The sequence below is a fragment of the Chelonus insularis genome, unplaced genomic scaffold (assembly GCF_013357705.1).
Source record: "Chelonus insularis isolate UGA/USDA-ARS -01 unplaced genomic scaffold, ASM1335770v1 contig_24_pilon, whole genome shotgun sequence".
In the NCBI taxonomy this organism is placed as follows: domain Eukaryota; kingdom Metazoa; phylum Arthropoda; class Insecta; order Hymenoptera; family Braconidae; genus Chelonus; species Chelonus insularis.
The window spans coordinates 368,672-384,113 of record NW_023276446.1 but is presented as its reverse complement, the minus strand read 5'-3'; the positions used below and the strand labels follow the sequence as shown (position 1 = coordinate 384,113).

General features: G+C 32.2%; 1 protein-coding gene across 1 annotated transcript in view; it reads left to right on the top strand.

Annotated features, from left to right (window-relative positions):
• LOC118064750 (Bardet-Biedl syndrome 2 protein homolog) overlaps nt 1–15,442 on the top strand; it is a 100,827-nt gene that overhangs the window by 1,206 nt on the left and 84,179 nt on the right. The gene's annotated exons all lie outside the window — the stretch shown is intronic.

The following is a 15,442-nucleotide window of genomic DNA, read 5'->3' as shown; positions in this document are numbered from 1 at the left end:
ATTGTCTATGTTTATGTTAGATGATGTCCATAATCTTTGTACTAATGTTATGGACAGTAATAAAACATTCTTTGCATCTTCTTTATGTTTTAGTTAATTTAATATGCCATAATTCTTTTGAATTATTGAATATTGGTGATATATTTTTTGTATCCGATCATCAAGACTTGGCTGATCTTCGTTTGTCGAATAGCTTATTATTAAACCATTTTTAATATTGTCCATCGTAATCAGCAATACTACTGATCCTGTAATGTATAAAAGTATTGTAGTTACTCTGTTGTATAATTTTGCTTTCTAAAGTTGTGCATCTGTGAATCAAATGCTTAACCTTAGAGACTTTGAGTACATCTCTTTAGTTCTAGTCTTTTGACTCATAGGTAGGGATAAGGGGATATTTGAGAGAAAGATAACAAATATGTGATTTATATAAATATAATACCAAAATTCACCAAATGGAAATCATTGAAGTGTTTTAATAATTGAAACGTTATCAACGTATAAAGTCTTTAACTCAGGTTAAAATAAATTAAATTAGATTGATTCTAAATTAATGATTCAGTCAGTGCAGTTCTTCATTTTGATCGCAAATTAATTCAAATATTTATCAAAACTAATTGAATTAGAAAATTATCTTTATTTAATATTGAAGGCAAACAAAACTTACGATTTTAAGAAACGTGTCTCGATGATCCTTTATTTCAAATGCACACGAGTCCCTCAGCATGGCCTTTTCAAATTAGAAATGTTCTATGCTCTTCGTACGGCACACCCTCTTTTATAAATTTTCTTGCTTTTTGCCATGTAGCTTTTTCGAAAGTGAGAAAGTATTTGAAAATGTTTTTTTTTTAATTAATTTACTAAATCTTTCGTATTTTTCTATTGCAAAGAAATCATGGAAAAATTTCAGAAACTAACTTTCAGAAATAATCGTTATCCTCAATCCTGAATTTCATTGCTATTCATTTTTAGCTTTGCTTAAAATGTATTTAATAATTATTCCGAAAAGTAAATATACATAAATTCTCCCTTCTTCCGCCTTATGAAGACTTTTCTATTATCCTTCTGATTATCCATTAAAGTGGTATCGGTCAATTTCAAGAAAGTTATTCACGTGCTAAATACTCGTGTGGTCATGATCTTACTCGATTTTTTATATGTGGATATATTAGAGAACTAGCTTAGGCTACTATACCACCTTGTCCACTTTCAATATTTACGTTCGACATTTTTACATTGAGTAAAAAATTATTTCTGGAATCTATTCTTGCAAAATAAACTCATAAATATGTTATCAAATTTTCAGGATCACGAACACGCCAATGAGAAAAAGCTTTCATTATTTACATATTTATAAAACTTGCGGCTACATATATTTTTTTATTAAAAGTAACAAAAAATCTATAACTCAAAAACTATTAATGATAACTTCATGGGAACCATTTCAATCGAAAGAGCATCAAAAGTAACGAAACACATGTCTTTGTAATTTTTGAAATATCATTAACGACAGTAAACAAAATCGCAATTCAAAAATTTTTAATTGTTATTGCTTCATTATTTATCATCACAATAGTCACCGAATAAAATACGTCGTAACTAGAGATTGAGTAGTTGATGATGAGTCAAAATATGCTTGTTCGTTATTGTCATGTTGGCAAACATAAATATAATTCTCGTCAGAATCACTGATAAATTATTTCGGAGAGAAATTATTTTTGTAATCGTCATATACGGATTATTCAATGCTAGCATTTTGAACGAACGTGACATATTTTCATCATTCAGGAAATTGTAACATGATTTTTTCGCATTCATCATTAATACTATAGTGAATGGAAATTTGTGCTTTTTGTATTCATTTCAATTTCAGTGAATAGTCATTATTAACTTCTCAGTGAGAAGTTATAGTAATGAATTTTGACATATATCCACGTTTTATAGTCCCCAGAGTCGAATACGACCGTTTTTCAGTGAACGTCTGTGTATGTGCGTTCTGAATTATTTTTCGCCTCGATTATTTCAAGAACAAAAAATGATGTCAACGTGGAACCAACTGCATTCGACACGTAAGTGCGCAACTTAGAACTGATTAGGTTTTCAGCAAAATCGGTCCAGTAGTTTCTTATGCTGGAAAAATGGTGAACTACCTAAACTTTGAAATTTATAAATTATATCATTTTTTAGACAAAATTACGAGATCTTTTGATTCTTCCATTGCTGATTTTGTTTTTTGCGTTAAAAGTACTCATATACATAGCAAGGATCCCTATTTTTATTGTTTATAACAATTTGAAACTTTTTATTTAACTATTACCATGATCAATGATTATTTGTTAACAACAATGTTTAATTGTTGTGGACACAATTCTATATCATTAATAATAGTTATTGACTATTATAGCGTCTTTGATGCTGTTTTCTCAATCCTGACACGAGTTTAAAATTCTTTCATTGCTGATTTTGTTTTTTGTCTAAAAAATGGTATAATTTATAAATTGCAAAATTCAGGTCGTTTTTCATTTTTGCCCATTTTTTGGTTCTGCAAAGAAAATGGCTGGACCGATTTTGCTTAAAATTTAATTATTTCTAAGTTACATAATTACGCGTCAAATGCAATTGGTCCCACATCGATATGATTTTTTGTTCTCGAGATAATCGACCAGGAAAATTCCGAACGAACGTACGTACATACACACACATACGTCCACTGGAATACGATCGTATTCGACTCTGGGGACCTTAAAATGTGGAGATATGTCGAAATTCGGGATTCGTAAAATCGGACCCATTACTATAACTTCCCACTAGAGGGTAGGGGCTACCGTAGAGGTGAACCCAAAAAATCGAAGAAATTAATGGAAATCTTATAACACCAACATCTTATGCATAGCAGCTGTATTGAAGTAAAAGTTTGGAATATTTTGAAAAATCAGCATAACATAAGACAAATCAGAATATAAAACAACAATATTTAAAATTATTTTTACTGTTGACAACTGGTATTTACAACCGGGCTCTGCGTTAATATTACAATAATGCTAATGAATTTTTAATCAAAAACTATACGCTTGTATTCATTGTTTAATAATAAACTAACCTTCAATTGCAAAAACTTTGGTAAATTTGATGTAGCAAAGTAATGATATACAATAGCTATTCACTAAAATTAAATTGATAATGAACTAGCAGATTCCCGTGACTTCGTCCGCAAATAAGCCAATCTCAAAAACCTATTGCTGTGTAATAAGATTAATAAGAAAATAATATATGCATAAGTATTGATAATAAAAGGAAATGATTCGAATTCCATCGAAAGACTCAATTTTTGTTCCTCTACAAAAAATTATATGTTGGAAACAAAAAAAAAACGGTTTATAATCATTTTACATGGTTTGTAACTTTATTTCAGTGGAAAAAAAGTACGCGTATATTTAAGTCCAGTTCTTTGGTTTAGTTCTATTTTGAATTATAGAAAATATGCTTTACACGGCAGGAATATGGCGGCTTTTGTACGGGAAAATGGAGGCCAAAATGCAAAAAACGTCAAAAAATATATATTATTTGCGATTATTTTTTCTTTATCTTATCATTCTAAGTTTGCGATAAGCTCATATGGCGTAAATTGACTTTTCCAAGAATTTCCAATGAAATCTTAAATTTTGAAAATGGCGTATTCATTATGGCAACTGAAAAACAGAGTAAATTTACTGTTTTTCTTAATTTTCGGAAAATTCTCGTATTTTTATGGGTGTATATATTTTTTGACGTTTTTTGCATTTTGGCCTCCATTTTCCCGTACAAAAGCCGCCATATTCCTGCCGTGTAAAGCATATTTTCTATAATTCAAAATAGAACTAAACCAAAGAACTGGACTTAAATATACGCGTACTTTTTTTCCACTGAAATAAAGTTACAAACCATGTAAAATGATTATAAACCGTTTTTTTTTTGTTTCCAACATATAATTTTTTGTAGAGGAACAAAAATTGAGTCTTTCGATGGAATTCGAATCATTTCCTTTTATTATCAATACTTATGCATATATTATTTTCTTATTAATCTTATTACACAGCAATAGGTTTTTGAGATTGGCTTATTTGCGGACGAAGTCACGGGAATCTGCTAGTTCATTATCAATTTAATTTTAGTGAATAGCTATTGTATATCATTACTTTGCTACATCAAATTTACCAAAGTTTTTGCAATTGAAGGTTAGTTTATTATTAAACAATGAATACAAGCGTATAGTTTTTGATTAAAAATTCATTAGCATTATTGTAATATTAACGCAGAGCCCGGTTGTAAATACCAGTTGTCAACAGTAAAAATAATTTTAAATATTGTTGTTTTATATTCTGATTTGTCTTATGTTATGCTGATTTTTCAAAATATTCCAAACTTTTACTTCAATACAGCTGCTATGCATAAGATGTTGGTGTTATAAGATTTCCATTAATTTCTTCGATTTTTTGGGTTCACCTCTACGGTAGCCCCTACCCTCTAGTGGGAAGTTATAGTAATGGGTCCGATTTTACGAATCCCGAATTTCGACATATCTCCACATTTTAAGGTCCCCAGAGTCGAATACGATCGTATTCCAGTGGACGTATGTGTGTGTATGTACGTACGTTCGTTCGGAATTTTCCTGGTCGATTATCTCGAGAACAAAAAATCATATCGATGTGGGACCAATTGCATTTGACGCGTAATTATGTAACTTAGAAATAATTAAATTTTAAGCAAAATCGGTCCAGCCATTTTCTTTGCAGAACCAAAAAATGGGCAAAAATGAAAAACGACCTGAATTTTGCAATTTATAAATTATACCATTTTTTAGACAAAAAACAAAATCAGCAATGAAAGAATTTTAAACTCGTGTCAGGATTGAGAAAACAGCATCAAAGACGCTATAATAGTCAATAACTATTATTAATGATATAGAATTGTGTCCACAACAATTAAACATTGTTGTTAACAAATAATCATTGATCATGGTAATAGTTAAATAAAAAGTTTCAAATTGTTATAAACAATAAAAATAGGGATCCTTGCTATGTATATGAGTACTTTTAACGCATAGTTTCTTCTTTTACTAAAAAAAGTGTTATCAGTCGTATGACATAAATAAAAACATACTGTTTTTGTTTATAACAATAAAATTTGTTATAAATAATGAAATGAAGTAACTAACCATATCAAATGAATAAAAACACACTCATTTTGTTTATAACAATTCCATTTGTTATAAAGAATGGAAACGGGTTCTATTCAGGGTGTTCTTTCATTTTTTCCACTGGGAAGTTGGTCGTGTGGACCTTTCGGGTCGCACCCAGACCACGGCAGAGCACTGATATTTTTATATATGTATAAAATTATGTGCTTGAAATAGAAATCCCAGGATAAAATATTAGATCTTTGAAAATCTCTAAAAGAAAGACTCAATATATATCTCTTCTTGAGTCACCCTTTCTGCACTAAGAAAGACTGTCTGGGAAACTGATTCATAAATTATAAATAAAATTGTAAATCTTTGTAGAGAGAGTTGAATCTCCTGAAAAAAGATACTAGTTTCATCAAGAGAGATTTTTATTTCTCTAAAAGAAACCAGTCTTCTAGAGAGCGATTCCTATCTCTTATAGAGAGATTACAGTTTTTCAATCACAATTAATTAAAATATTATGAATTATCAAATGAATTTCATTATTAAGTTAATATGACTACTTTATTAAAATTTATTTTCATATTATTTTTTTTTTTCTGTATCTCGTTACATTGTAACAGTGGTAAATATTAATCCATGGAATAAACGTCATAAATTAGTAATATTTTCAAAAGATTGTTCAGTACCATTTATTATCTAAATTATGGTCAGTATTATAGTGAGAATTATTATCTAAGTTTTCATTCACATTATAGTTCATCGAATAATTATCATTCTCATTATTGAAATTATTATAATTTTTATAAACATATGAATCATGATTTTCCATATTGTAATATGTATTATTATTATAAGGAGCATGATTTTAAGAAGTATTATTATTACAAGGAGTATTATTATTATAAGGATAAGATATAGGGTGATGATTATTCGCTGAAGAATGTACATTATTTAAAGGAGGATAAAAATTAGGCCCAGCTGAATATATATATGAGGAACGTTGTTTTCGTTATGAAATAAAGGGTATGGTCTATAAAATAAGTGGTGAAAACGAGGACCTGTTTGATATGAATGTGATTGAGGAATTGGTACTTTTGAATTATTTTTTAATGGTGATTTAAAAAGGACGTCATTAACTTCAGATGAAGGGCTTGCGATAGGTGCAGTTATTTGTGCTGTTTTCTCGTTGGTATCATTATGCAATCAGACGGATTCTTCATTATCACTACTTTCGTTCCCTAATTTTTGTGATTTATACTTGTTTCTCTTGTCTGATGAGTTTTTAGAAAAAATACTAGACTTTTTATTTTTGCTTCATCACTACTAGCTGATTCTTTATTCTTCATACTTTTTGACTTCAACTTTGCTAGATTTTTTCTTTCATTAATTGCGTTCTGATCAGAATTCTGTCTCAATCTTGCACACATTAAATTAATCACTCGATTATACGTACTATTTGCCATTGGCTTTCTTGTGAAGATTTCAACATATTCTGAAAATATAAAGTATGTATATTATACTTATTTATTTGAATATAAAAAAGTGTTATATCAAAATTTATTTTAACGGTGTAAACGAAACAAGTACACCTTACAAACCTTCGACTGCGTTCCATATTTTTGGTTCAATGCCATTACAGGAACTCGAGCCACTTCCTAAAGCACATGAATTTGATAATGCCACATCTTCTGAAGGTATTTGATATTGCCACATCTTCTGAAAGTATCACTGATGTATTTTCTGCTTCTGTCAAAAAACGAGAACAAACTTTTTCGCACTCATGATTACTTGAATCTCTTCAATACGTTTAAAATAACTGACGCGTCTCATTGACATACTCAAACTAAAATGTGTTTAAAACATGTCCTTTTTCAAATCCTTTGGAAGAGGAGGGGAATTGAAAATCACGTGAAAGCGATAAAAAACTGAACGATGGGAAATTCTTTCATAGTTTAACATAGACAGTATACCTACACTAAGTTATGAAAAAATTTTCACGATTTCACAATTATTCTCCAATAATTAAGAACAACTACAAACAGGCTTTATGTATATCTTACTCGTATTTGTAGAAGTCCGCTGAATGTTATAGTTGTAGATAGATAGATAGATAGATAGATAGATAAATAGAAAAAGCGTGTGATGTACTTACAGAAAGAGATTAGATTAGATTAGATAACATGTTTATTGTTTAGACAGTTAAACAAATGAGATACTAAAAATAATACATGTAAACAAAAAAAAAGAATAGCATAAAGGTAAAGTATACAGTATAAATAAAGATCAAAGTAGTACATAATGGTAAGTAGAGTCAAGCAGATTAATTTTGCTGTACAAAATAAAGTAGACAACTCACAAAAAGGTTACATAATGGTTTATGATAGTAAGAGAGGGGGCAGAACAGAATGTAGTGCGATATGGGGATCGTAAGCGACAACAGTGATGACTAATGTAAATCAGTACCTTGGTGCAGACAGGCCATCACCCTCGACCTCTTGCTCAGCCAGCCAGCCAACAGCTGAGGAGATGCGAGCATGAGGCAGTCATAGGTCAGTCGAGCAATATAAAGTCACCAGTTTTTCCAGATCTTGAGAGCTGTTGATGATGTGAGATAGACCACCATCACGGAATCTGGCTTGCACAACAGAATTTCGAGCCCAAACATACTTGAACCCTTTGCCCTTCAGCACTGCTTTAGCTTTGCGTAGCAATTTAAACGTAACATGAGGCAGGAGTTCTTTGACGTTAATGATAAAGCCTAGTGTCCCAGCAGCAGATGATACAGGTGAAGCAGCGCCAATCAAGGTGGAGGTATCGAGCGCAGAAAGTTTGAGGACTCCAGTGCGTTGCTTGGCATTGATGACATCAGTGATAACGGAGCCGCGTAAGCATTTAACTGCGATAGAGATCCGAGGGGCGATACTCGTGGGCCTGGATGGAGAAGAAGGTGTAGCAGAGGAAGAAACAACACTCTGTTCCGGACGTTTTCTCATGATCCGCGCTTCAAACGTGTCAGTAAGCAGTAGCGGGATTTTCAATGCACTAAGGACAGCATGCACCAAGGGTAAAGGTTCGGTGAAGGTAGTAACATCCGGTATCCCACTTATAACAAATTCATGTGTCTCCTGCTTGGCATGAAGAAAGCGTTGTAGGCAAGCAGTTTGAGATTGAGATGCAGCGGTGAGGCGAGTAACATCCACATAACTGGTAGCGGTTCCAGGCTCGCGTACTTGCATGGACTTATCAAATGACTTAGTGAGCTTGGTAACTCTCTCCTCAAGATGAGCAAGGGAGACCTTAACAAAGCGATACTCAGCTTCGGGTTCCTCATTAGCAACTTTGAGAGCAGCGACATCCGCGCAGTTAGCTTCGAGTTTGGTGGCGAGCCCTGGCAGCTACTCCAGCAAGGAGCTGTTATAGTCCGAACTGGCACGAATGGCATTAATTCCCTCCATTAGCATCTCAAGAGTGATAGCAGCAGGAGCAGTACCAACGGCAAGGTTTACACTGGCAGATACTGATGCAGTAGGAGTAGTAGAGACAGAAAGAGTTGCAAATGAAGAAGTAGTGGTTGTACTAGCTGTGAGGGGAGAGGCAATGATAGGTCTTGAAGAAGGTTCAACTGAGATATGAGCAGTGTCAGTGGGCTTGATCTTGCGTGCCTTAGTGCGCTTAGGCTTGACAAATTGTTTGTCCTTTTCTTCATCACCACTTAGCGGACGTTTAGCAGTGGTCGAGGATGCAACTGAAGAGGCAACCGAAGTGTCGGAGTCATCCGAAGACTGTTGTACAGCAGCAGATGGGCGAGACATGGTAACCGTAGTAATAGCAAATTAATGAGCAATTAATAGTAAGGTTGATATGCAGCCTAATTTACCGACAACGATGACAGATTGATAGGGCCCCACTAGTATCGATCAAGATCAGATGAGCTGCCAAAATAACTAGTAGTTGTAGAACACACCATAGACTGGAACGCCACCATGAAGCAAAAGAGAGAGATGATCAAAGACGGCAGCAGACAATAACCTCCAAAGATTCACCAAGTATCCATAATGGCAAAAAAGGATATGATAAGATGAAATGCCAGGACACCTGAGTAGCTCGAGATGCACTAGGCACTTGTTTGCATGCACAGAAACTGAAACAGAAATGCCCGAGGGCAAAAGTATGCAGAACAGAGCACTAAATATAAGAGCACAGATAAACACATCAGACTCTTCTTACAGAGAGAGATGTTCTGTTCGAAGGCAAGAAGTTAGTTATATATAATGGCAAAACTAACCTATAGGAAGGCTAAAAAACATATCTGAATATAGTAATGAATTGAAATTTTTTCATTTAGTATTACTGTGATTGTTGACTTGAATACATATACGCTTTATTAATTTAAAATTTGCCAGTATCTTTTAATTCAATGAATCAATTACAATTTACAACCATGAATGACAACAGAAATTCGCGCCCATTACGCTTGAGTGACAGTAGTTCTCGTTTGCAATTCCAATTTATTAAAAATTGACGAGAAATATTTTCGGCAGCTAGCACAATTGAGATACATGAAGTTATAGATTACAATTATTCTGAAAATAATTTGAAGTTGGATTGAGGTATATATTTTATCGACATAAATCGTAATGCCACAATTGAAATTTCTAAATAATTCTTTACTTAATTGTATAGTAATTCATCTATGAATGATGGAAATGAAGGCATGGTAACATCGAATTCTCCAGCTGCTAATTCACCTATAAATAAGCATTTAAAGTTTTTGAACAATACTTTTCGAGTCTTAGTATTTAGCATGACTACTCCCTTAGTTTGTATTTTTTTAAATTAAAATTGATTAAGCTTTACGTAAAAGACTCATTCTTCTGAAATATTATGTTCAAAATTTCTTTTAAATCATTCTTTTACAATATCTGTTTTATATTTATAACCAAAGGAAAATGTAATATTTAATTATACAAATGTGACTTCATCATTGCTCGTAAGACTACTATTCTATGAAAAGAAAAAAAAATTTTTTATTTAGTTTGCACGCTTGTATGTAATCATTGATCTAGCAATTAATATTAATATATACTCTATATTTCTTTAGATGACTTACAGGATTCAGGATCAGAATCTAAGGGAATATTAGTTGATAATGAGGAGAGTAATTTTTCAGACGATGAACCAGATAACCTCTTTTTGAATGCAGAGCGTATTAATAATGTCGAATCTAATTTCGGAAATTTTCAATCAATGAATGATCGTGACGAAGATCCATTGTTGTATCCAAACGCACTGGTTACACAAAGTGAAAGTATGCTGGCTATTCTATTCTTTTCTTTACGATACAATTTGACTGGGGTTGCTTCCGAAGATCTTCTTAAGCTAATTTCATTATATTGTATTAAACTCAACCAATGTAAATCAAACAGTTTTTATTTGAAAAATATTTTTCACACATATATACGACAACTACAGGCCGACATTTTTATTGTTCTTTATGCTTTCGTAGTTTAAAAGAAGGCGAACGATGTGTACAGTGTCCATTAAATACCAAAGTCAATTATTTCGTCGAAAAGTCCATAACAGACTAACTCGAAACGTTATATAGACGAGATGGATTCATCAATAATTTAAAACACCGTGAAACACGATTGAAAATCAATTTATCTAACTATGAAAATATATATGATAGAAGGATTTATCAAGAATTATATGAACCAAGTTCTGACATAACAGAAAATGAGCATAAACCATCGTTTACAAGGAATTGCGACGGTTTCTCATTGTTCAAATCATCAAGATTCCAGATTTGGCCTTTTTATCTAGCTGTCAACAAATTACCATACTCTGAAAGATTTAAAAAGGAAATTTGTTATTAGCAGGCCTGTGGTTCGGTTCAAAAAAACCATTACCGTCTTCATTCTTAAGATTGATTTCTAATGAACTAGTAAATCTTAAAGATGGTATTTTTCTTGATGTACCAAACCATAATCCCAGTGTAATTAAAATTTACATCAATGTCATATCCCGAACATGTGATCTTCCCGCAAGGCTTTATTTTTAAATATGAAGCAATACAATGGTAAAAACGGTTGTCAAAAATGTAAAATTGAAACTGTACCCATTGATAACAGAAGTACTGTCAGATTTTACCCATATCGAGTACATTTACCTTTGCGAACTCAAGAAGAAATAAATGAATTCGCCAATCAAGCGGCAGAATTTGATAATTTTGATATATGTGGTGTAAAAGGCCCGAGCGCTATTGTACCATTTATACCTAATTACATTCGCTGTACATCCGTCGATGAAATGCATTATGTGTATTTGGGTGTCGAAAAAGTTTATTGACATTATGGTTTATATCTGAGTTTTCAGATAAAAATTGGTCATTACACGAGTACTTAGATGCAGTAAACAAAAATTTGTGTTCCATTAAACCACCAGAATTTATAGTTAGGATGCCAAAATCGATATCAGGCCATCTACAATATTTTAAAGCTTTAGAGCTAAAATCATGTTTTTTTTATTGTTCCTTACCACTTTTATGTTCGATTATGGATGAAATATATTTTGATCATTATAAACTGCTTGTCCATGCTATTTATCTACTTAATCAAAAAAGTATTTCTCTTGAGCAAGTCAACAACGCAGAGGATTTATTATCAAAATTTGTTTAACATTTCACTAATTCATATAGTGATCGACATATGACCTGTAATTTACATCATTTATTACATTTATCTGAGACAGTGCGAGATTTCGGCCCGCTGTGGGCATCATCGTGTTTTTCATATGAAAATACCAATGGAGATCTGCGAAATTTAGTAATTGGAACTAGGTTTGCAGAGATGCAAATTTCTTCAGTGGTTTCATTGTATATGAATTTTCCGAATTTAAAAAGTCGATTACTTACTCCAAACACACCAATTTATAATTTTTCTGAGCATCTGGAGACTAAAGAACTGAATATAAATTAGCAAAAATTGCTAGAAAAATATATGTAGTCGATTTATTTATTAAAATAGATTCTGTACCAGAAATAGTTGATGTTACACTGCATGAAATGAATATAGATTATGATGATATACAAATTTTTTTGAGATTAATGGAAAATGTTTTTTTGTGTACATCAGAATTGTACTATAGATCGAAGAAAACGAATTCAATGTATTTAAAATTTAGTTATGGAGGAGAGATTAATCGAGGGGTAACACATTGCTTCGTTCAAATATCTAACTGTTCATGTGAATCTGAAATGTGAGAATGTAGTCTGCAATAGTATGCTATTATAAAAGTCTGCGATGTTATACTTTGTTTTTATCCTATGCCAATAGAATGTTAGCAATAAATGTAGAAAATTTAATTTGTGTCTGCGTTCATGTAAAAATGCCTTTACAGAGTGTAGAATATATTGTTGATCCTGTAAATTCAATTGAAATTGAATAAAATTGAAAAAAAAAGTTTGCTTCTACTTATTATAAAATTATTGATATAATTCAAATAGTGAGAATAAAATTGTGGTCGTTGAAGGAGGAATATTTATTTAAAGCCATTTACATTTTTATGAAATAATATAACAATACTGAAATATTGATTTTTTACATCGAAGTCTAGTCTTCTAATGGAAGATCACCGTCGCTCTATCGAAGATACGCATGGAAGCAGTTAAAAATTTTTCTAAGTTGGAATGTTTGGTCGTCAAATTTTCCAAAGTTCGAAAAATTTTTAAAGTCCCAATATTTAAAAAAAAACTGCAGTCTTTCTATCAGAGATACGCATTCATACGGTGGGAATATTCTAAGTCTAAAATTTTAAAATATTGCAAGTCTCTCAACTAGTAATAACAGAATACTTAAATATCTCATGAAGAGATTGTAGATGACTGTCATAGGCTCTGAAAGATTTAAAAAATCTTATTTTTAAATTTAGGAGACTGTCAGAAACTGCGAGAAACTCTTTAGGCTATTGTAGGAGATATATCGTGCCTCCAAGAGATCGATAATTTCATCTTGGGATATTATTTTTTTCTATTTTAAAAATTGTGTAACACTGAATTGTTGAGAGTGAAAGTTAACTCAACCTATGTTATTCGGTTACTTCTAACGATATCTTAAACTGTGGGGCACCTGTAAATGATTCTAAAATATCGGTATGCTGATATCGAAATGATGAAGGAGAATTCATTACATTTTGAAGTACCATAAAACGATTGGAACCCAGAAATTATAGAAGACGATGAATATGCATCAGCAATCCATGAACCAAAAGTGTCTGATGGAGCATGTACTACTGATGAAGAGAGCTTAAGTCATGATTATAAATTGCGAGCGGTTAAGTATTGGCAAATTAGTAAGAAAAAGAACATCGTCGTGGAACATCTCTTTAAATCGTAACTCTTGTTTTGTCTTGAACATTGTATTGATAATATTTCAAAGTTTGTGAATTTCTGTATAAAGTTCATATGATCGTCAAACTATTTTTCAATTGATATTTGGAACTGGTGGATTAGCTGTTATAAATAGAATGCATATTACATCATATTTATGATTCTATCCCCACTCGGTTAGTAGCAATAATTGGCCTACCCACGTTTGTATTTGCTGATAAACTCGTTTAAAATAATTAATTGCTGCTAATGTTGTTGGGGGTAACGTTGCGAAGTCGAATTCTGTTTTATTCCTTTGCTTTATTGATTTAATATATTTAGCGAATCGGGAATTATCTCAAGATATGTCTGTACTACTATACATTTTTATAATTAGTTGTTCTCCGTATAATAAAAGTTCAGGGAGATGATGATTATCAGGTGGAGATATAAACGCTGTTAACAATGGAATAACAGTTTGTTTTGCGCAACAATACAATTTTATAACATTTTTTTTTTGTTAATTTAAACGAAGATGTTGATAAACATCTCGTGAGAGCATGAATTACATAGAATAATGGAGCAAATTCTTGCATGTTATCATAAATTGCTAGTATTGAGAAAGTTAGGTTGTCTGAAGTTGGGAAATATATTTTTTTATATTCATTACTACGTGATACTAACAAACATAGAATTTCTACATTGCTACTCCATACAGTAACATGCTTGTCTATTCCACATAGTTCTTTAGCTTTATCAACGACTAATTTGACAAAATCTTCATTTGTTGTTGTTACTTTTATGGCAATATTGTTATGATGTGAAAATTGTCCTAATAAATTTTAATGCATAATTTATTTTGATAATTATGAAGAAAGTCGTCACGTTTTTTTTCACAGTTTTTGAAGAGTCTAAAAAAACTTCCGGACATCTTTCAGTGTCTACCGAAAGCATGCGTTCAGCGATTATTGGGTGTGTACATGCGCATCCATTGGATTTAAAGATAACATACCAATTAATTCCAAAATTTTTCTGAATAAAATCAACGTACTTATTACGTATGGTCTCAAATATATTTTCTTACCATACGAAAGCCCTCAATAGTTTATCATCATCGATAACAAAACAATCATTGATATTAGTAGTTATCTTACCAGAGAAGAATACACTAAATATTTCATCCTCATTATGACGCATTGTACACGCACTGGTGAATATAGAGATGGAAAAAGAACATATTTTATAATGAATATATCATAGAAATTCGGATTCATTTGACTGAGATAAACGAAATCTGTTAAATAAAAGTCTTTCATTACTTGGATACTTTAAATTTGCAATGGCGATTTATGCGTTTGCTACTGATTTGCGATCGATTTACTGCCATCGACGATACTTTGTTCTCTTGTGAAAGCTTAACAGATCCAAAGTTCTGAACTATTCTTGATGTCGAACCATTTTTCAGTGATGTGAAGTATCGCTCTCTCGCTCGCGCTCAGTAACTATATAAGCTCTCTCGCTCACACTCATTGGTTGTGAGTTCAGTTCAGTGTGGTTCTTGGAAGTGACTAACTTTGGGACTTCGAATAAACACAGTGAACTTATTTACATTTTTTGTGTGGGTCTTTGGTGCTAGTGTACAGGAAGTGAGTTTTTGTGCTGGTGCTCGAAAATTCTAAACTCGTCATTCACAATGACCAACGTATCGATGCTTGAGGCCGACGTCGAGCTTCACTTTACAGCTCAACTAGCTCGTCAAGATGAAAGAAAGGAATTTCTTTTCAGAGCTCTCGATGTTCGTCGCTAAGATGATGTAAACAAGCTCTCTCTCTCTCAGCTCGAATCCAAGCTCTCTGTTTTTGAAGAGACGTGGCAGTTGTTTAGCCAATCGAACAATGACATCGCCACGAAAT